The 21,593-nt window shown below is 43.0% G+C and overlaps 1 protein-coding gene across 7 annotated transcripts in view; it reads right to left on the bottom strand.

Annotated features, from left to right (window-relative positions):
- Positions 1 to 21,593, bottom strand: part of DNAH6 (dynein axonemal heavy chain 6) — a 246,725-nt gene that overhangs the window by 224,618 nt on the left and 514 nt on the right. The window lies entirely within an intron of this gene.

The following is a 21,593-nucleotide window of genomic DNA, read 5'->3' as shown; positions in this document are numbered from 1 at the left end:
TTAAGTGATCAAAAAAACCCCACACAAACATATGCTTAAAAATCCCTACAGATGAATCAAATTAGCATGTTTGGTTAAGAACTGTATCTGCCAGTGAAAATGTATGAAGATGGAAGGATGTTAAATTACATTAAATAGTCAGCTCATAAAACAGTTTGTATAACATGATCACATTTTTATAAGCACAGGATGTATAAAAACTCAGCAACTATATGGAATAAAAACATACACGTTTATGAGATTTATGGGTATTTTCTGTTATGCCCTGTGCTTTTCTGTATATGTAAAAATAAAAAACTACATACTGCTTTTGTATTGAGAAAAAGGAGTTATTTTTAAATTAGCACAAGAAAATATGAGCATAGGGTGAAGGATCCATGAACATGGCAGAGGCCAGGGCGAGGAATCCTCATGGGGGATTTAGCCTTTGGTAAAAAGAAAAGGCATCCCATTCCAAGCAGACGGAAGGAAAGTGGGAATGGGTTCGGTGAATTGATGGATTTGGGTCTGATTTCTTCTATTTTCTCTCTGAAGCAGGAGGTTAGTCAGTTGCTGACACGGATGGAGGTGGGAGTGGTAGAAACTCCATGTAAATTTATTCAGAGAGGTGAAGTGAAGCAGGGGGGAGGGAAGGGGTGTAACTCATCTTTAACCTCAGCTGAAGTTTAATTTCAGGGTCTGCGAACTGCTTAAAACTGTATTCATTCATGTCTGTGGGTGAACATTTGTCGATAGCTGTTCGATTCTCAAAGGAGTCTGTGACCTAAGGCCCCTCAGAGTTGGAAACTACATGCTGGCAAGCATAGGCCACAGTCAGCCCAGCTTTCTGAGAGGTTGGTTATGATATATTTTGTAACTTTATCACCACCTTGTGGCCAAATGAATGTACTGCCACAGGAGGTTTTGAATCACAGAGTTTGAATCTGGGCAATAGTTTCTTACCTTAGATTCAGAAGGGACTTGAGGCATTCTGTGGTCTAATGTCCCACAAGTTATTGGAATTAATAATTATTACACAGTTTTCCTCCCAAATGTTGATCCTGGGTTAACTACGCATGAGTGACCCCAGATAATTTCAATTAAAGATCTTTGCAGAAGTAATCTCTGAGCCAGTGTTGAGTGATTTTGAAAGGCCAAGAGCAGTGGTCCTTAAACTTAGCTGTGTATCAAGACCATTAGGTGAGCTTTGAAAAATTCTGATGTCCAGGCAACATTCCATGCTAACTAAACTCTCTGAGCGAGAGACTCCGGCATCACTACTCTTTTTCCAGGTGCCCCTTCCCCAGGTGATTCCAATGTACAGCTAAGTCTGAGAGCCTCCAACAAGGCCTTGCAATTCAAGGTGTGATCCACAGACCAGCAGCATCAGCATTGCTGCATTGGAGCTGGTTAGATATGCAGAATCTCAGGTCCTTCCCCAGACCTCCTGAGTCAGTCTGCATTTTAATAATTCCCGGGTGGTTCATTGCATATTAAACCTGAGCAGTGCTATTATAGAGAACAGAATGGGTATCCAATAGATGCACTGGATACTCAAGGCAGGAATGGTGTCCAAAAAGTAGGCTTCTCATTTTTCATAAGTTCCAGGGATGGGAAATGTATGACTTCTATGCCACGGTTGGAAAGCTCTAATTGTCAGAAAATTCGTTTTTAGTTGATGACAAAATCTACTTTCTTGATGGTTTTGCAAACTGCCCCCATAATCTCTTAAACATTTGATCTCTTAAAATGTTTGAGAAAAGTTCTCCCTTTAATCTTCCTTCTTTGAATCCCTCCCTCCCAACCTTCTAGTTCCCTTAATCTATATGTGATATTTTTGCAGAACTCCTAGTAATTCTACACTAAAAATGGCTCTCAGAACTGTCGGTGAGATCCTAGATGTGGCAGCACATAATGAACATAGAAGGAAAATGACCTTCCTTTACCTAGAAATTCTATTCATGACTCTCTTTTCTTCCTGAAAATCAGGTTATTAATCAGGATCTTTGTTAAATGGTGAATAATAGAGACTCTGTATCCAGCAGACAAATCAATGCTGATGGTCCCAGGGCCTCAGGTCATTCACATGTGACCACTGATGATGTCCTGAGCTCAGAGAGACCACCATGGGAGTCCTAGGCTGAGGGGGTTGGGGCCTGTGCTTTCACTGGAGTCAGATTCCTGCCCCTCTCACCCCCTTCCCCTAGACCACATCATTTATCAAGCCAATCAGGAACAGACAACCCAGCACCTAGAGTTGTCCAGCCAATGAGGGCAGAACCTGAGAAGGAACAAGGGGGAACAGAAGGGGGCGCCAACCAGAACCTTATAAAACAAGGACCCTTGCCTACAGTCTGCGGGCATTCACTTCCGAATGCCCTCTCTCTCTAAAGAGAGCTTCCATACTGTTCTTACTTTCTAATCTTATACTCTGAAAAACTGTTGCCTGCTGTTCATTTTATTTTGTGTCTACCTCTTCATTCTTCAGAGCGGGGAGACAACAAGCTCTGGGTATTAAGGTAAAAAATCCCACAACACCAGGGAGCCCACCAAACCTTTCCTGCTGCCTCTGATCTCAGCCTGTTCACTGTCCTCCTGACTTTGTCTCCAAGCTCAGCTTAATGACACCCATTCCCTGTCCTTGTCAGTGTGGCCTTAGTTCCCCATGCCTAACCTCAGGACAGATGCCCATATGCCCTGGCAGGGAGTGCTTGACTATTGTCCTTAAAAAAAAAATTAAAAAAACAAACAAACAAAAAACCCGAATAAGCAGCAGTCCTGGCTCAGTCCCAAATCAGTTCTCCTTTGAATATTTATTCATTTACTTATCTATTTATTTATTTCTGAATATTTAATCTTGGCACCTCACCCCTGTTATAGACTGAATGTTTGTGTCCCCATAAAATTCATATGTTGAAGCTCTAACCCCCAACGTGATGGTATTTGGAAGTGGGGCCTTCAGGAGGTGGTTAGGTTAAGATGAGATCATAAAAGTGTGGGTTTCAGTAATCACCAGAGAGCTTGGTTTCTCTCTCTCTCTCTCCATCTCCCCCCATGCCCCACCCCCACCCCCCAAACCCCACTATAAAGACAGAATGTTGACCTCTGCAAGCCAGAAAGTGAGTTCTCACTAGAAACACAATTGGCCAGCACTTTGATCTTGGACTTTCCTGCCCCCCCCCAGAACTATGAAAAATAACTGTCTATTGTTTAAGACTAAGTTATTTTGCTACAGCAGCCTGAGCTGACTAAGCTACCCCTTTATCTATCTTCAGGCCTGAAGCCGTTGTGTCTACCAAAGCCATCCATCCCAGCTTCCTCTTAGGCCATTTGTCTCACTTGCATAGTCATTGGATATTCTGGCATCTATAAGGATAACCCTTTAAACTTTTTTTTTTTTTAAGATTTTAAGCAAACTATACCCAACGTGGGGCTTGAATCACAACCTAAAAATCAAGAGTCCCACTCTCCACCAACTGAGCCAGCCAGGTGCCTCACTCTTTAACTCTATAACTCTTAACTCCAGGAATTTAAATTACCCAGGCCTGGCCAAGATTCTTGACCAAGGAGTTCAAATTGGCACAACGTTTTGGAGAAAAATTTACAGAAGTTGTTGATTAAAAAAAAATTTTTTTTTAACGTTTATTTATTTTTGAGACAGAGAGAGACAGAGCATGAATGGAGGAGTGTCAGAGAGAGAAGGAGACACAGAATCTGAAACAGGTTCCAGGCTCTGAGCTGTCAGCACAGAGCCTGACGTGGGGCTCTAACTCATGGGCCGCGAGATCATGACCTGAGCCGAAGTCAGATGCTTAACCGACTGAGCCACCCAGGTGCCCCTAGAAGTTGTTGACTTTTTAAGTCATACATACCCTTTGGGGACAATTTCCCTTTTAGAAATCTACTATAAAAAATATTTGATCAAGGGCACACAGATTTTTATAAAAGCTACATTTAAATAAAATATAATATCCAAACTACAGTATACATTTAATCAGTATAATCAACTGAAGCAATAAAGGAGAGCTGTATGTATTGACATGACATGGGCAAATGTACTCAATACTTAAGTAAAAATGTTTCAGAATATAATGCACAGTGTTATCCAATTTTGCTAAAAATTACATATGGTGTGTAGTCCATATGGATAGTTTCAATCTGTGTACATATATTGTCTCTATACAGTTGTGATATTATGATTTATAATCAGAAATAATATAGTTGGTCTTCATCCACTGTTTCTGGAACAGAGCTCCTAAAACCTTTAGAACTTCCTAAGTGATAAGGGCCATAAAGGTTTACTTTGTTAGGTTAATGAGGTGACATTTCAAACTTTTAAAAAATGTTTATTTATTTTGAGAGAAAGACAGCAAGCAGGGGAGGTACACAGAGGGAGAGAGAATCCCAAGCTGACTTCACACTGTCAGTGCAGAGCCCAATGCAGGGCTCAAACTCACAAACCATGAGATCATGACCTGAGCTGAAATCAGAAGTCAGATGCTTAACTGACTGAGCCACCCAGCCCCCCCCTCCCATCATGTTTTTAGACCTTCCTTTCAAAAATAAGGGCTCAGGATTGCTAGACAATTCATGGAAGATCTCTCACACAAAAGACAGAAACCAAAACATTCAAATAGGAAAAACAAATTGAGAGGTAAGCATATGAGTTGAAATGATCAGAGTCTTTCTCTTGGATTTCAAAGAGTGGACCTGAGTGAGAGAATCTTCTCTTCTTCTCCAGCCATGGTGCTATTAGAATATGAGCCTGGAGTTCCTGGAGGCCACATTCCCCTCTGGAAAGGGAAGGCCACAGTTGGCCACATAGAAATGGAAAACAGACTCCTAGTCTAGAGTCCCAGTGACTTTTCATGCCAAGATACATTATTTCTAAGGCTATTTTTGCTTTTCCAAAGTTTGGTTGTATGAGTCAATAAAAAGTCTGACACAGCTTTTAAAAGCCTAAGTTTGAATAGATTTTCTGTCACTTGCAACCAACTTGTCCTGGTGGGCCTCGTGAATGGCACTGCCTTTTTTCACATCTCTGCTTTTTTAATCCATACTCTACATACAGAAAGTTTCCAAGTCATCTTGGTTTCCCTGTTTAAAATAAGGATCACAGGGGCACCTGGGTGGCTCAGTTGGTTAAGCGTCCGACTTTGGCTCAGGTCAGATCTTGTGGTTCATGAGTTCGAGCCCTGCACTGGGCTCTGTGCTGACAGCCTGGAGCTTGCTTAGGATTCTATGTCTCCCTCTCTCTCTGGCCCTTCCCCTCTCGAGCTCTGTCTCTGTCTCTGTCTCTCTCTCTCTCAAAAATAAGTAAACATTAAAAAAATAATAAAATAAAATAAGGATTGCACACTCATGAAGGTAGAGATACATGAAATTTCATTGAACATGGGATGGTTTTGGCAGACCCAGAATACACTAATTTTTCATTATCTCTCACAATGGGGTCCTCCCTTTCCAAATTGGAGATTTGGTCCTCCCCAAAATAAATTCTAAAGGAATATATCTGAAAGACAAATATTGGGCCACAAAACAAAGATGAAGGGAAAGAAAGGAAAATTCTGTGTATTAACTAACAGCATTTGTCTTTCACACATTAGTGAGAAGAGGCTGTATCAGTTAGGGTTGTGTTTAATAGCAGGTAAAAGAACACCACCTCAAGAGTTGCTTAATTAAACAGGGTCATTGGGGGTCACTAATATTGTGTGTTTCTATGATTCTCTTGGCCTTTTCATTATGATGGCAATAGAGTTACAGTCTCAGCCATCATGTTCACATTCAAGACAGAAATAAGGAGGTAATAAGAGTCAAGGGACAGATTTGTCTCCTTATAGTAGAAAAGCAAAAGCTCTCCCAGAAGGTTCTGTATTAGATAAAATCTTTATGTCTCATTGGCCAGAACAGGGTCCAGAGGTTACATATAGCTGAAAGAGAGGCTGAGAAGGTAGGGAAAGGATTGTCATAAATGGCTTGGAACTATCATAATCCGTTACCTAAAGCTAGACATATTGTCTCCCCCCCAGCCCAAATTAGAGTTCTACTGTCAGGGAAGAAAAGGCCAAACCATGCCATGTGGGAAAGCATGCCCACCACAGGAAGCAATGGAGCAGAGTATGATGCTGAAAACATGGCTGGAACTACAACTCTCACACCTTGCTGGTGGGAAACGCAAAAGGCACAGTCACTTTGAAAAACAGTTTGGTGGTTCATGACATGCCTAAATGTGCTTTGCAGATGTGATTAAGGATCTTGAGATGGGGGAACGTATCCTAGATCACCCCCAATGTAATCACAGGGGTCCTTACAAGAGGGAGGCAGGAGAGTCAGAGTTAGAGAGAGAAGTGCTAAGGAAGTAAGGAAACAGAGGTGGGTGTGGTACACTTTGAAGATGAGAGAAAGGGTCATGAGCCAAGGAATGGGGGTGGCCTGGGGATGCTAGAAAATTAAAGGGTCCTCTCTCCCAGCCTCCATGAGGGACACAGCACTGCCAACACCTTGATTTCAGACTGCTGACCTCCAGAACAGTAAGAGAATGAATCTGGGTTGTTTTTAAGCCACTAAGTTTGTGGTCATTTGTTACTGGCTAGTATTCCTCTCTTTGGGCATCCAGACCAGTTCTTATTTTTCTGTGTACATCTTTGTAAGTATGTCTGCACTGTCTTCTTTTAAAGTAACATCTTTATTGACCTGTCATTCATATACAATCAATTTAAAGTGTACAATTCAGTGGTTTTTAGTATAGTTACAAGATTGTGTAACAATCACTGGTGAATTCTAGAATACTTTCTTTTTCTAAATGTTTATTTACTTATTTTTGAGAGAGAGAGAGAGAGAGAGAGAGAGAGAGAGAGAGAGAGAGAAAGGAAGAGCATGGTCAGGAGAGGGCAGAGAGAGAGGGAGACGGAGAATCCCAAGCAGGCTTCGTGCTGTCAGCACAGAGCCTGACATGGGGCTCGAGCTCACAAACCTTGAGCTCATGACCTGAGCCGCAATCAAGAATCAGATGCTTAACTGACTGAACCCCGATTCTAGAACATTTTCAAACACCTCAAAAAAGAAACCCTATGCCCTTTAGCTGTCATCTTCTATTCTTCCCATTCCCTCCAGCCCTAGGTAACTACCAATCTAGTTCCATCTCTGTAGATAGGCATATTCTGGACATCTCATATGAAAGGGATCATACAACATAGGGTCTTTAGTGACTGGTTTATTTCCCTTTACACAATGTTTTCAAGACTCATTCATGATGTAGCATGTATCAGTACTTCACTTGTTTTTATTGCTGAATAATATTCCACTGTATAGATTTATGCCACATTTTATTTATCTATTCATCAGTTGATGGGCATTTGAGTTGTCTCCACTTCTTGGCTATTATAAAGTTGCTTATAAACATTCAAGTTTTTGTCTGGAATAATAGCACATTCAGTTAGTTATTAACAAGCATTTATTAACTGCCTATTATGTACACAACACAGGGGTAGGAGTGGGGGTTCTGGGGAGGGGGAGATGTAGGAGGGCAGATACCCAAAAGAACTATAAAATGTAGCTCCTGTCCTCTGACTAGTTGGGGAAGGCAGACAGGGTTTCAAGAAATATTTAAATAACGAATGATAATCATGTGAATTATTTTCTTGGGATAATTTTCTTTTCATGTCTAAGAACAAAATACCCAATTTATATTCCCCAACTGAGTATAAAAGTGGGCTGGAGTCTTTAGAGTGTAACAGTTAACAAAGACAAGAGACAGGACCGCTTTAAAAAAGACAGCTTTGACGCGTATACATATCACACAGGGTCATGATGTCCTAGAGTAGGGTGTTTGTCCCCAGAGATGTTTTCCTCTAGTTTTCGTCATAGACAGGGACTTGGTACCAGGTCTAAAGACCTCAGTGTCAGGCTGTCAGGGCTGACCTCAGTTCTCCTTGCTGACCTGGGAAAGGGGGCTGTCCTTGCTCCCTGGCTGCTTCTTTCAATGGACCCAAATTGCATTTGTGAAAGTCTAGCAGGATTTCATCAAGGGCAGACTTCAGGCCCCTAATTCATAGGCAGCATCATTAGCATCATTTGGTGAGTGTCTGCTAATGCCTGAGATTTAGCAACAAATCTTTCCTGTGTTGTCTATGGCTTTAATGCAGGAAATAAATTTGAGTTCTGTCTGCATCATCCAAGGATCAGAGGCAATGGCTCATTGACTCTGCAAGAATTGCTTTTTGTCATCCAGGGATACAATACAAACCAGACTCCATGTGGCTGTGAGGCATGAATAACACTGCAGTTTCTCAAGCTGGCAGGGATAAGTTGGATTTTGTCATTCATTCATTATATAGCTGAGGCAGTGCCACTTATAACTGGTGTGCCTGAATTTGAGGTGTTTAGATAATGTGATAACATCCATTTATTCAGCATCTTCTTTTTTAAAAAAATAAACATATACTTATTATTTTTTATTTTTTGAGAGAGAGTGTGTGCATGTGTGCAAGTGGGGGAGGGGGAGAGGGGGAGAGAGAGAGAGAGAGAGAGAGAGAGAGAGAATCTTAAGCAAGCTCCACACCCAGCTCAGAGACTCATGCGGGCTCTATCTTACCACTGTGAGATCATGACCTGAGCTGAAATCAAGAATTGGATGCTTAACTGACTGAACCACCCAGGTACCCCAACACCTTCTACTATTGTCCACATTTGATCCTCAAAATAGTGCTGAACAGTATAGGAGGGGCAGAAATGCATGTTACCATTTGCCAGATGGTGAGACTTAATGCATAAAGAAAATTCTGGGGCACCTGCGTGGCTCAGTCAGTTAAGTATCCAACTTCAGCTCAGGTCCTGATCTCATGGTTAGTGAGTTCAATCCCCGCATCCGGCTCTGTGCTGACAGCTGAGAGCCTGGAATCTGCTTCATATTCTGTGTCTGTCTCTCTCTCTGCCCCTCCCCTCTTGCACTGTCTCTCTCTCAAAAATAAACATTAAAAAATTTTTTTAAAGAAAATTGTACCGTTAAGAGTCTTAATCAGTACCAGGACCAAAATCTCAGGTCTCCTGAGCCCCAGACCCTATCTGCCACTTCTGTCCATGGTGAATAAAGAGAAATAAATACCTGTCTGAAGCTAAGAAAAATGTTCAACCTGAGGCCTGGCTGTTATTGGCTCCTTTGGCACCTCCAGCTGGAGTCTACACCTTTCCGGGTTTCAGAAAGCCTCCTTGCTCACCATTGAACTCACTGCTGAGCATCGGTCCAGACACATAGGTGATCCTGAATAAATATTTGTTGAATGAATGAGTGATCGATTGGTTCTAATCATTAAATTCCTTCTCAACCACTGAGTCCAGATAGTTTTGTAGAACCGGTTTCCTTTGGCATCTTTGTTCTTTGCTCAATGTTTTGTTCTTATATTGCATTTGCCGTGAAAGAAAACTCCTTTCTTGCATGGGAAAGGCAAACAGCCATGCAATCCTGGAAGATAGCCAAGTCTGCATGGGCAATAAAGGAGGCAAGCCAGTTAGCTATTAACCAGCAGACAAGATAATTTAGCTACTTTTCAGGCTCTAGGTACCTCCCTTTGGAAGCCCTTTCCATACTTTTTCCAGCTCAGAGTGGTAAGGCAGATTAAGGCCTTGGGCAATCACAGTGTGCACTTCCCCTCCCTCCTCTCCCCCAACTGCACCTAGGTGACAGCAGATTAAACAGCAGGAAGCTTGAGGTGTGGTAACAGACAGGCAGTCTGCAGGTGAGGGGTAAGTATAGCTGGAAAAGGGCAGCCTCAGGAATCGAAGTTCCTAAGTTCCTGGGGTCCCGGGGGGGGGGGGGGAGACTTCCATGGCTTCTTACATTTTCCTTAAATTTCAAATTTACCTCGGTTCCATTTAAGGCTTATTTCCCACTGATGACCTCTCAAGGCATTGGGCTACAATTCACAGAATTGTGAAAATATTAGGAAATGTTTGAGAGGTGCAGTAGTGTAAAGATGTGTGTAGGAGAAGCTAATGTCTGTAATGGGAAATGAGGCAGAAAAGCGAGTTTGGGGGTGAAGTCAGAGGCCTCAGGGATAAGTGCTAGCAGTTAGGAGAAAATACTTTCTACTTTATCTCACCAAGTTGATACTGTGCAAAATCAGTTTTCACTTCTTTTTTTTTTAGCACATAGTATCTCACAAACATTTATCCTATGGTGAGTGAAGATTTTTGAACATAGGGACAGATCTGTCTATGACCAGGAAGTAAGCCCTCATCAGACAGTGAATCTGCCAGCCCCTTGATCTTGGATTTCCCAGCCTCCAGAACCGTGAGAAATAAATTTCTCTTGTTTATAAGCTACCCAGTCTATGGCATACTTCTATAGTATTCTGAACAGATGAAGACAGCACTCTACCCTAGCCAAACACCATGGAAAAAAACATGGCCCATCCCCACCCGTCAACGAAGGCCAAGTGGGTGACCTAAACTTCCATACTATCTCAAGGTGCCCGCCCCCCTTCCCCTGCAAGAAGATCTGGTGGAGGGCTGGTACTTTCATCCCGACTCAGTAATAATAAAGCTCCTCCTCCCCCAAAAGGGTATCAGTGAAAGCCATGTGGCATGCTAACTTCCATCCCCACCCAGCAGTAATGAGGCACCCCATCCTCCTCTTTTCCTGGATGGGGTCAGAATTGGCTAAGTGGGAAGCCGGAACTTTCACCACCATTCAGTGGTAGCAATGTATCCTCCACCTCCTGAACTATCATTGCATTTCCTGTAAACCTATAATTCTTTCAAAATCAAAGTTAAAAAAAAAGACTAAAAAATTTGCTGTCCTCCTTCTCATTCTCTCGTGATCATGCTAGATGACTGTATATGGTTGGGGGGAGGGACAGTGGGGGCAGGGGCATAAGCAGCAAAGAGAGAGAGATTGACCAACCCAACATGACTGAGCCAATTTCTAATTGTTTCCCAATTGGTAAATACTTTGAAACACAGTCTCTCTTTGCAACATTCTGTTGTCCTCAGCACCTGCTGGCACTGCTGACTCGAGTATGCAACAGGCATAGGAGTGTAATCAAGGCTTCAGGTACCGACTCCTAAGCACTACTGGTAGAAAGCAGAGAGTTGCCAAATGCCAGGGGCTACATGAGGATCATCAGGGGAGCTCTTTAAAAATACAAATTCCTGAGATGCCTCATTTAGGAGATTCTGAGAGCTTAGATCCTGAAGAAGCATCCCTGAGCGAATGCCCCAGTGGTTCCTATTGGCTCCAGCTGTTGGCTTTGACTCGGTGGGGGTGGAGTCAAGGTTAAGAGATGGCATGTGCTGATCCTTGATCACTAAATATATGACGCAGGGCACGTCCTTTCTCTTTACTCTTGTTCCTATATTGCTTTTGTGACAGAGAGGTTTTGTTTCCCCAGGTCTAACTTTCAGAATAAAATGGAGTTAAATAAAACCTGTTGACCTCACTGCTTTGCTCACCACCTCCCCCTTGTCTGACACCCGCGTTTTTAACTGCTTCCTCCTGGGGACCTGAGTCCCGTTTGCAGGGATAGTTAGAAAGGGAGGCATGGAAGGTCTCCCAAGCCCTACACCGAAGCCACGCTCTTGGAACACTGGGATCCCCTCCGACAATGAGAACAAACTGACTGCAGAGCTTAGAGTGCCATTCAGAGCCACATCTGCTAGACCCTGATGAGAGACATTCAAGTCTGCCCCAAGGAGCTGCCTCAAGACAGTCGTTGTTGGAAAAAAGAGTTGTGAATCTGGGGTTACTGCCCATCATGAGAGAGGACAACTGAGCTGGGCAAATCCCCCAGGTGGATTTAAGGCTTTAGGAAGACAACCTGCTTTCAGCTTCTTCAGGGGCAACAGATTGTACTCTCTCTTTTTATTATTTTTTAAAGATTTTATTTTTAAGTAATCTCTACACCCAACATGGGGTTTGAACTCACAACCCTGAAATCAAGAGTCACATGTTCCATCGACTGAACCGGCAGGGCGCCCCTCTTGGTTTATCTTTTTTTAAAAATGAGTTCATTGTATTCAATAGCTTGATACATTAAGTGCCCGCCTATCTGGTTTCATTTCACTTTCAGGAAGATCCAAAACTTTGGTCATCTATTTCACTCAGAGGTATTACTTAAATGTCAGCTTTTTCTTTTTGTTTTTGTTTGTTTGTTTGTTTGTTTGTTTGTTTTGGCTGTCAATACACCATAAAGGTAACTAATTGGATCAGAGGGAAGGTGAACTAACACTCACCAAGGAGCTTTTATGTGTCAGGAAGTGTGCAATGTACTTTTGGTATGTATTGTTTCTTCTATTCTTTATAATAACCCTGGGAAGTAGGTGTTATGATCCGTATTTTATATATAAATATAAAAAATGTATGGTTTGTGGAAGCCATACAAGAGGGATACTCTCCAGAAATTAAATTTGTGAATGTATATGTGGGTGTACGTTGTGTGTGTGTGGGGGGGGGGTTCTCCTCTTCTTTAGCAAGAGAAATTGCCATCTGTGTCACGGCAGAGGGAGGAAATCACCTGGGAACCTTTGAAAACAGCTTACCTTAGATGGGTAGGGTGGACCAACCTGGGATCACAGGATGTGACCACTTTTACAGGCAGGTTTACAAGGAGGGACAATTGTTTGGGAAGTGTGGGTCACCAGAAACAGAGGATGATGGATCTGCAAGGTGGTTGATACATGGACTAGTACTGAACCAGTACTCCAGGGTCACTGTGGCACTGCTCAGTAGGAAAGGGGGGCTTAGCAATCAGTGCTGCCTGAAAACATGAACTTCCACAGCCTGGACTGCTGTCACCTATTTCTGTCAGAGTAACAGAGCCATCTGGATCATTCTGTGCTCCCTTAAGACTGTCATAAACATTCAGAGGAGGGGTGCCTGGGTAACTCAGTCAGCTAACTGTCTGACTTCGGCTGGGGTCATGATCTCAGTTTGTGGGTTCGAGCCCTGCATCAGGCTCTGTGCTGACAGCTCAGAGCCTGGAGCCTGCTTCAGATTCTGTGTCTCCCTCTCTCTCTCTGCCCCTTCCCCACTCACACTTTGTCTCTCCATCTCTTAAAAAATAAACATTAAAAAAAAAAAACATTCAGAGGAACAGAATGGGAGGTAGACCTGGATGTCTGATCTTGCTGTTTCCTGCATATGGGGAACAAAGCAGAGCATAGGAGTTGCTCCTTGAGCTTCATGACATATAAATGAGGAATCTGAGATTCAGAAAGATTAGGTGATTTTTCCAAGGTATACTGCTGTGAGTGCCAGGGCAGAGATTTGGGCTCTGGACTGTCTGATGGTGAAGCCCATGTATATTGTGTTCTATATGTTTGTGAGCTGGGTCCCCTTCACCAGAACTGGGTGAACATGTAGAGGGTATTTTCACTTGTTTTCATTTTAAATCTTGTTTCCTTCCTATTTATCATTTCATCTTGCCTGTCTTTGGACTAAGTTCATAGAGAATCTTTTTTTTTTTTTTTTTAACGTTTATTTATTATTGAGAGAGACAAAGACAGAGAGAGAGACAGAGACAGAGCATGAGCAGAGGAGGGGCAGAGAGAGGCGGAGACACAGAATCCGAAGCAGGCTCCAGGCTCCGAGCTGTCAGCAGAGAGCCTGACTCAGGACTTGAACTCACAAACTGCGAGATCATGACCTGAGCTGAAGTCGGTTGCTCAACCAACGGAGCCACCCAGGTGTCCCCCTTTTAAAAAAAAAATTTTTTTTTAACACATAGAGAATCATTTTTAAGGAAAGATACCATGTTAACTGCTATTAAGCACTTGAAAGTCATAGCCTAAAATCATGAAGTAGAGGGGTGCCTGGGTGGCTCAGTCCGTTGGGCGTCCAACTTTGGCTCAGGTCCTGATCTCACGGTCTGTGAGTTTGAGCCCTACATCAGGCTCTGTGCTGACAGCTCAGAGCCTAGACCCTGCTTTGGATTCTGTGTCTCCCTCTCTCTCTGCCCCTCCCCTGCTCGCACTCTCTTTCTTTCTCAAAAATAAACAAACGTTAAAAAAAATGATGAAGTAGAAATAAGCAGGGCTACTGGGGCTGTGTAGGACTTTAGGGTCTTAATCCATGATAGCAGGACCCAGATTCCAGGGAATGGAGTCTCTTGTGTCTTTGCCTCTGCCTGGAGCACCTGCTGCCTGCTGCTGCCTGCCCCACTGGCACCTGCATTGACAAGTGCACACGAGTCTTTCCAAACAGTCAGTCCCAGTGTTCTTGGTAGAGGAACCAAGACAGAAGCATTCTCTTAGTGGATTTGGGTGAGTTGTGAGGATGCAAGATCTCGTGACTTACTTGAGCCATACCTGAAGGATATGCCCTAGATTTTTCAGTTAAATGAGTCTGTAATAATAACAGGCAGCACTTATTGTTTACTATTATAGACTCTTCTCCAAGTGTTTTATATGGAGTGTCTCATTTAATGCACACAACAAACCTACGAGATAAGTACTATTATCCCTACCTACAAGGGAGGAATGTGCGGCACAGAGATTTCCAAGAGACATATAGAACTGGGAAATATCCAACGGGGCAATGATACCATACAGTTTAGGGTTGAGTTTTCTGCTGAATAGAAACTATTTACATCTCTACCAGACAAAAGTCTGTAAGTTAAGGGTCTGGGTCCTAATCACATCATTTCATTCATAAAAAAACCAAAAGTGCTGATTATTTCTTTTTCTGGTTATAAAAATAATGTGTTAACCTTGGAGAACTTGGATGATATCAAAAAGAATCGATCACAAAGTAGAAATTATCTGCAAAATTTATAATAAATAAGTATACTATTTTTGTATTAACTGTGAAAGAAAGTTAAATAAAGGTTCATCTTTCTAGAGAATGAAATAACAGTTTGGAAGGCATGTTAGACAACGGATTGAAAGGTGTGCATCCTTTTGAGTGCATGCAGATCTTTTCAAATTCTGTCAGGTCATCTTGGACTTCAAAGCCCAATACTAGCCACTTAGTGCACAAATACGTGAAACCCCGATGAAAAAGGGGCTTTCATAGCCCCAGGCAATGAAAATGCTGAACACAGATGAGGGATGGGAGCCTGAGTTAGAGATGCCATCACTTGGTAGCTGTTGGAGTTGTTTTTTGTGGAGTGCTTTGTCTTCTAGGAACATGGGTCCCTCTCTTCCACCTTGGAGTCCTTTCTCAGGCCACAACCAGCGTCCTAAGATCCCTCTCCTTTCTTTTCCAGGGGCCCCAGGGCTTTTCTCTCTTTTTAGTACTAATTCCTGGGACTCTTCTTTGCCCCTCTACTAGACCATAGGGTGGGAAACAATGTCACAATGTTTTCAGCTACATTCCAGAATCTCATGGAATCTGGTTCTGTCCTGGTATCCTGGATATTCATCTGCTACAAAAAATTAAAAAGTACACACACACACACACACACACACACACACACACACACACAGAACTAGATGTATTTGATGAAGAAGGAAAGTTATCTCAGAAGGATCAGAGGTGGGTGGAAAAACAGCTTTCCTGACTATAATTCCAGAAATTCTCAACACAAATCACTAATTTGTGTGAAGATATAGGTGATCTCTGTTAAAATGCACAAGAAACCTGTAATTTGAGAGACAGAAGCAAAGTCCTAGTGTATTTAATCCCTGAGAAACAGGACAATGTCTGCAGAAGTTCTTAGAGGTGGTGAGAAAATGGCGGGATCCAGCACAGGGCAGCATGAAAGCACTGGCTTTCCAGGGAAAAGGAAAGGAGACAGTCTTTACAAGAAGGGGAATCTTAAGAGGGACACTCAAACCAAGCTGTCTTCTTTATGGTTTTGCTGAGGACTGACTCTTGCTTTCTTATCAGACTTTCTCCCAGAAAGGGGCATCCGGTGGGTATTGTGATGCACTACCCAGATGCAGGACGTGTCTCCTTCAATGAAGGACATGTCGCCCTCCTAACTGGGAGTGCTATTGGTTGAGAGTCTTCTTCAGCTGTCTCTCAGCTCTCCCAAGCCTTTCAGGAATTTTCTGAATGCAAACAGCTGCCTCAGCCACGATCCTACTCACACCTTGGTGACAATCCATGTGGGGTTATAGAAGCCTGACCATCTTGCCCGATTCAGGGCGATTCTGAAGGGCATTGGCCAAGACTCTGTTATTGGACCCACACCACAGCTGAACCTCTCCTTCCTTCCAACTTTGCTCTCTTCCCTTCCCTTCTGTAGGAGGTGGTCTCCAGCATACTCTTGCACAGGGTTTTCAGGGCACCAAATCTGCAACAGGGATCAAGTATGGGGAAAAGAAATTAGGTTTGGAAACCACTTCCTCTAAAGGAGAGATCGAAGCTCTTGACATTCTTGTGAGGATCTAACACAGATGAGACCTCCCCTTTGCAGGTGCTGAGTGGATAGATCATTCAAAGAACTGTAATAAGCTTTCAGGAGGACCCTGCAAGTGCATTTCAGAAAGTTCTTTGTCCTCAAGACAGCTAAGCTGGCTCTCCCCTATAAGGGGAGAGGGAAAGAGTCTGCCTCCGCTCAAATCAGCCAGTGGTGTTAGTTGGCTCTTAGAATTGTGCTGTGTGATTCTGCCTCTCTTTGAAGCTGCACTTGAGATGAAAATAATCCCCAGTCTTTGTGACTCATGTCTTGTAGTTTTCCAAAAGCTGGAGCTGTGTCTGAGGTCAAGTGTTTCTGATTTGTGTTGTGTCATCTTCCATAAAGTAGGGCGAAGGATGCAAGCTCCTATACTCTACATTTGTTTTATGAAGGAATTAGTCACACCTACAGTGGAGCCTGAGGGATTAGGCTGGCTCATCAGCCCCAGAGGCCCCAGCCTTTCTCAGCTCCAATAGGTTTCTCTTCGAGTGTGCTTGTGCCAGTGAAGATGAAGATTTTCTCCCTTTGGAAGGCTGGCAGTTTTGTTTTGTTTTGTTTTCTGCCCATAAAGAAGTTGGCAGAACTAGTCCAAGATGCAATGGACTGAATGTTTGTGCTCCCCCCCCACCCCCCCTTTCTATGTTGAGAGCTACTTCCCAATGTGATGGTATGAGGGGGTGGGGCCTTTGGGAGATGATCAGGTCATGAAGGTGGAACTACATGAATGGGATCAGTGTGCTTATAAAAGGGAACTCAGAGCATTGTCTTGTCCTCTTTCTACCATGTGAGGCTATAGAAGGGCCAGCCCAGAAGAGGACCCTCACCAGAACCTGACCATGCTGGCACCCTGATCTTGGATGTCCAGCCTCCAGAGCTGCGAGAAATAAATTTCTGTTGTTTATAAGCTACCCTGTCTGTGGTACTTTGTTACAGCACCTTGAGCTAAGGCACTAGACAAGGTTCTTTTTGTTCCATTTCCACATGGCAGTCAGACTGCCTAGGTGAATACACACAAAGCTTTGGGGCACCCAGATTGCAGCAGGGAGGTAATCTGTAACATTAACTGATGCTTTTCCTTCCAGTAGCTCCTTCTTTGACCCTCTTCTCCTAAATATTTCTACTCCTTCCCCTTACCAATTTATTTCTGGCACTCTCAATTGCCCCCAGGAAAGGAATGTGTATCTCAAAGTCCCTGAGAATGGCAGAAACAACTTAGATTTGGACCAAAAATGTGAGTTAATGTTTCCAAGACCAGAAAAGGATCCCAGGCTAGGAAACGAGCAGGGAGCCAGGGGAGCTTAGGCATTGATCCCCGCCCCCCCAAGTCCCCCTGCTTGAAGGTGGAGGGAAGCGAGTAGTCAAAAGAATCACCAAAATGAGTTAAGGGATACACGAAGCAGGGTGTATTTGTGTGTTCAGGTTGCCATAAAGAAATACTACAGACTGGGTGGCTTAAACAACAGAAATTTCTCACAGTTCTGGGGACTGAAAGTCCAAAATCAAGGTGTTGGCCAATTTGGCTCCTGGTGAAAGTTCTCTTGCTACTTTGCCGATGGCGGCCTTCTGGCTGTGTCCTCACATGGTGGAAAGAGGGAGCTCTCTTGTATTTCTTTTTTTTTTTTTTAATGATTTTTTAAAATGTTTATTTATTTTTGAGAGAGAGATAGAGCATTAGTGGCACAGGAGCAGAGAAAGGGAAACACCGAAGCAGGCTCCAGGCTCTGAGCTGTCAGCACAGAGCCTGATGTGAGACTTGAACCCATGAACTGTGAGATCATAACCTGAGCCAAAGCTGGACGCTCAATTGACTGAGCCACCCAGGCACCCTTCTTGTATTTTTTTAATAAGAACACTAATAATATTGGTGTTTAACCCTAACTTACCTAATTTAACCCTAATTACTTCTTTACTCCAAATATAGCCTTCAGGGGGGCTAGGACTTCAACATATGAATTTGGAGGGTGGGGAGACAATTTGGCCCATAGCCCAGGAACTTGTTGCTCTCAAGAAAGAGACACAGAAACAGAGAGAGACAGAGACAAATGAGAGAGAAAGCAAGCAGAATGGTTACAAGATTCTGCTAAACGGTGCATCTAGGCAAGCAGGGATGTTAGCTATGGTCCAGCACAGCACCAGAGGGGTTGAGTGGTTCTCACGCACCTAAGAAGAGCACAGAAATAGCTGGTAGAGCCAGACCAAGAGGAGCATTGCAAGTAGGAGGAAGGGATGATACAGCACTAGCTGAGAATGAGATGGAAGGATGCACATGAGGGGCTGCCTGTACGAACAAAGGACCAAATGCTTCTTCTGCCTCATCCAACTCACCCCAACATTCCACCAGAAATTTAGACAAAACTCTGGTGAAAGAAGATGGATTTGAAATCCTGGAGGAATGGGGGCTCATATTAAAATCAAGGTAAAATACAGAACTAGAACTCCTCTTGTATATATTAAAACAAACAAACAAACCCGTATTTCCTTTATCAGTTAGAGAATCCACCAGAGTCTTGGTCAGATTCTCTTTTCTGGTCTGATTGGGGTATACAGATCAGTGACAACAGCTGATTTATTTCCTTAAAAATAATGCAAATGAGAGACTTTGTTCCAATAGTTTGAACCTCATTACTTAGCTCAGACCTGTCAAGATTCTTGGTTGCAAGATTCTTGGTTCTTCAGAATAAATTAAGCAGAAAAAGACACGGCCGTGGGACTGCCAGCATGGATAGTAGTCACCTTGACTGCTGGTCTCCTGACTCCCCCACCAGTCCTGTTTTGGCCCTTTTTCTTCCCACATTAGTGGCAACACAGAAGGGTGATGTGGGGGGTACGAGAATGGATACATATGTATGCTTGTATGTGTGCAAAGTAGATCTGGAAGTCTACACAAGAAATTGGATAATATTGATTTAACCTGGGAGAACTGGGTAGTGGGGAAACAGAAGAAAGATTTCTCACTATATAATTTTTTTTGTAACTTTTGGATTTTTATTCGTGGGGAAAATTGCCTTAATTAAAAAAAATTAATAATTCTAAGTCCCATTAAATCCAATTCAAAAATGTAAATCTCATACCTAATTCAAAGCTCCTTACCCCCTCCAATGTGTGGTGCGATCTATGGCTCCACAACCTGCAGCTGGGAAGGAGTCAAGGTCTGTTTACTCCTCCTTCTTTTACTCCTTCTCCTCTTTCCTTGCTTTTGGCTCCTGCAGGGGTGGGGTGAGGTTTGGATAAAATCTCTTAAATGGGGTGATCTGAGGTTCTCTCTGGTCTTTATGCTCTGGAATGCTGTGGGCTTCTCAGTAGCTCCTCTCCTCCCTCCCTGCCTAGGGAACTCCATCTGCACAGTGTCCTGATGAGTTATATGCTCTTTGGCTGACCTCCTGTAAACCTCTCCCCTACACTGTCCCCCTCCTGCCCCTGGGGAGGGGGAGGAATCTTCCATGTTTTTTTATGCTACGGTTGCTTGTCCCAGCAGGAGATCCTTAGGGGGAAGCTCAGCTTTCTTTCCTGGCATCAATTTCACCCATGGGATTATTACACATCTTGCCATACCAAACAATGCCCTGCCTCCAAGTGAGGGTTGTTCTAGACAGCCTCCTGCCTGGAGTTCTCCAGGCAGGAAGCAAATATTAGGCTTTATGTTTAGGTCTGACATCCAAATTCAAGCTTTCCTGAATGTTCTTTGACTAGATCTACTTTAGGACACTGGGGTAGGTTCATGAACTTCTGCAGTTCTGCAAGGATTTAGCCTTGATTTAATGCCAGTCCTTTTAGTAAGGAGCCCTTTGCCACGAACTTGTCTGGTGGGGTGAGAGGAAAGGGGAACCTCAGGGGACAACTCATGACTCAGAATTCCCTCATTCAATGAATTCCAGTCTTTTGCTTATTTGAGTTGCTAGGGTGTGAGTGGGAGAATCCAAAAACAATTCTGTCCTACTCTTATTACAATCTTGAGGGAGGTATCTCCTAGGCTTCCCTCCTTAGAATGTGGAGTTACTTATGGCCTTTTGCCCTCATCTTTGGGGCTTTAGCCAAAGTTTGGACACACATGGAAATGTCCTATTCCACATCTGGTGGAACTTCAAAACATCATCCTGCCACGTGAAGATGAAAGTTCTTATCTTTAATGATTAATAACTACCATTTACTGAATGTTTATAAGGTACAAAGAGCATTAACTGCTCACAACACTATTATGAGACAGGGATTTTCATACCCATCTCAGTGAGAAAAACCAGAGGTCACACAGCCCACAACAGTATGGGAATTTGAATCCAGATCTGTCTGACTCCAAAACCAATCTGCATAGAAAAATAGGTAGTATAGTTAGTGCCTACTGCAACTGTCTCCTATCAATGAGCTATAGAATTGGGGCAGAGGTGTAGTTATTCTGAATGATTGAAACACCATCAAACTTTGTGTGTGGATTCAATAAATAAATGTATATGCTATTTCTTATCTGTCAATTCAAGAAATAATGCTCAACAAATAATGAGTTCTCTTTTTGTGCCAGCCATTGTTCTAGATGCTGAGGATACATCAGTGTACAAAACAAGCTAAAATCCGTGTCTTGTGGGAATAAAAATTCATTACAATCATACCAGAATTCTATTTCTTGTCATCATGCATTTTACCAATTAAATAAAACTAAAAACATAACTATCATCATGTAAATGTTTAGGAAGAACTTTGCTCTTAAAAATGAGTCTTCATACTGGACCTATTTGGAAACCACCGTTTATTTTATTTCATTTGATGGGCAGGTGGATAGGGGTAGAGGGAGAGAGAGAATCTTTAGCAGACTCCACGCTCAGTGCAGAGCCAGAGTGGGGCTTGACCTCATGACCCTGGGATCATGACCTAAGTCAAAATCAAGAGTCCTTGGCTCAATCTGGGTGGGGTGAGCCATCCAGGCACCCCACCACTGATACTATTTAAATACATGATCGCAAGAACGTAACACATTAGATAAGGGAGGGATTTGTGAGTAGACAAGTCCAACCCAGGACTGACAATATCTGGATCACAGAAGAAATATTGGGAAATCTCGGTTGGGTAATCCTACTCATACATCACATAGCTCAGTGTAAATTGTAAATACTACGTCAGTAAATTATCATAATTCTATTGATGAGAATGACAAGGAACCTCAGATCATGTTTGGAAGCAGGGAGAGAGATTACTTTATCTATTTACTCTTTGACTCCTGGACTCTGAGTTTCCTTCTAAACCACTTACAGGAATGACCGGTTTGTTTAAAAAGGAGCAGTCACATTT

Source organism: Felis catus, chromosome A3, assembly GCF_018350175.1.
Source record: "Felis catus isolate Fca126 chromosome A3, F.catus_Fca126_mat1.0, whole genome shotgun sequence".
Lineage (NCBI taxonomy): Eukaryota > Metazoa > Chordata > Mammalia > Carnivora > Felidae > Felis > Felis catus.
The sequence above is the reverse complement of the archived record's forward strand: the minus strand, read 5'-3'. Positions and strand labels throughout refer to the sequence as shown.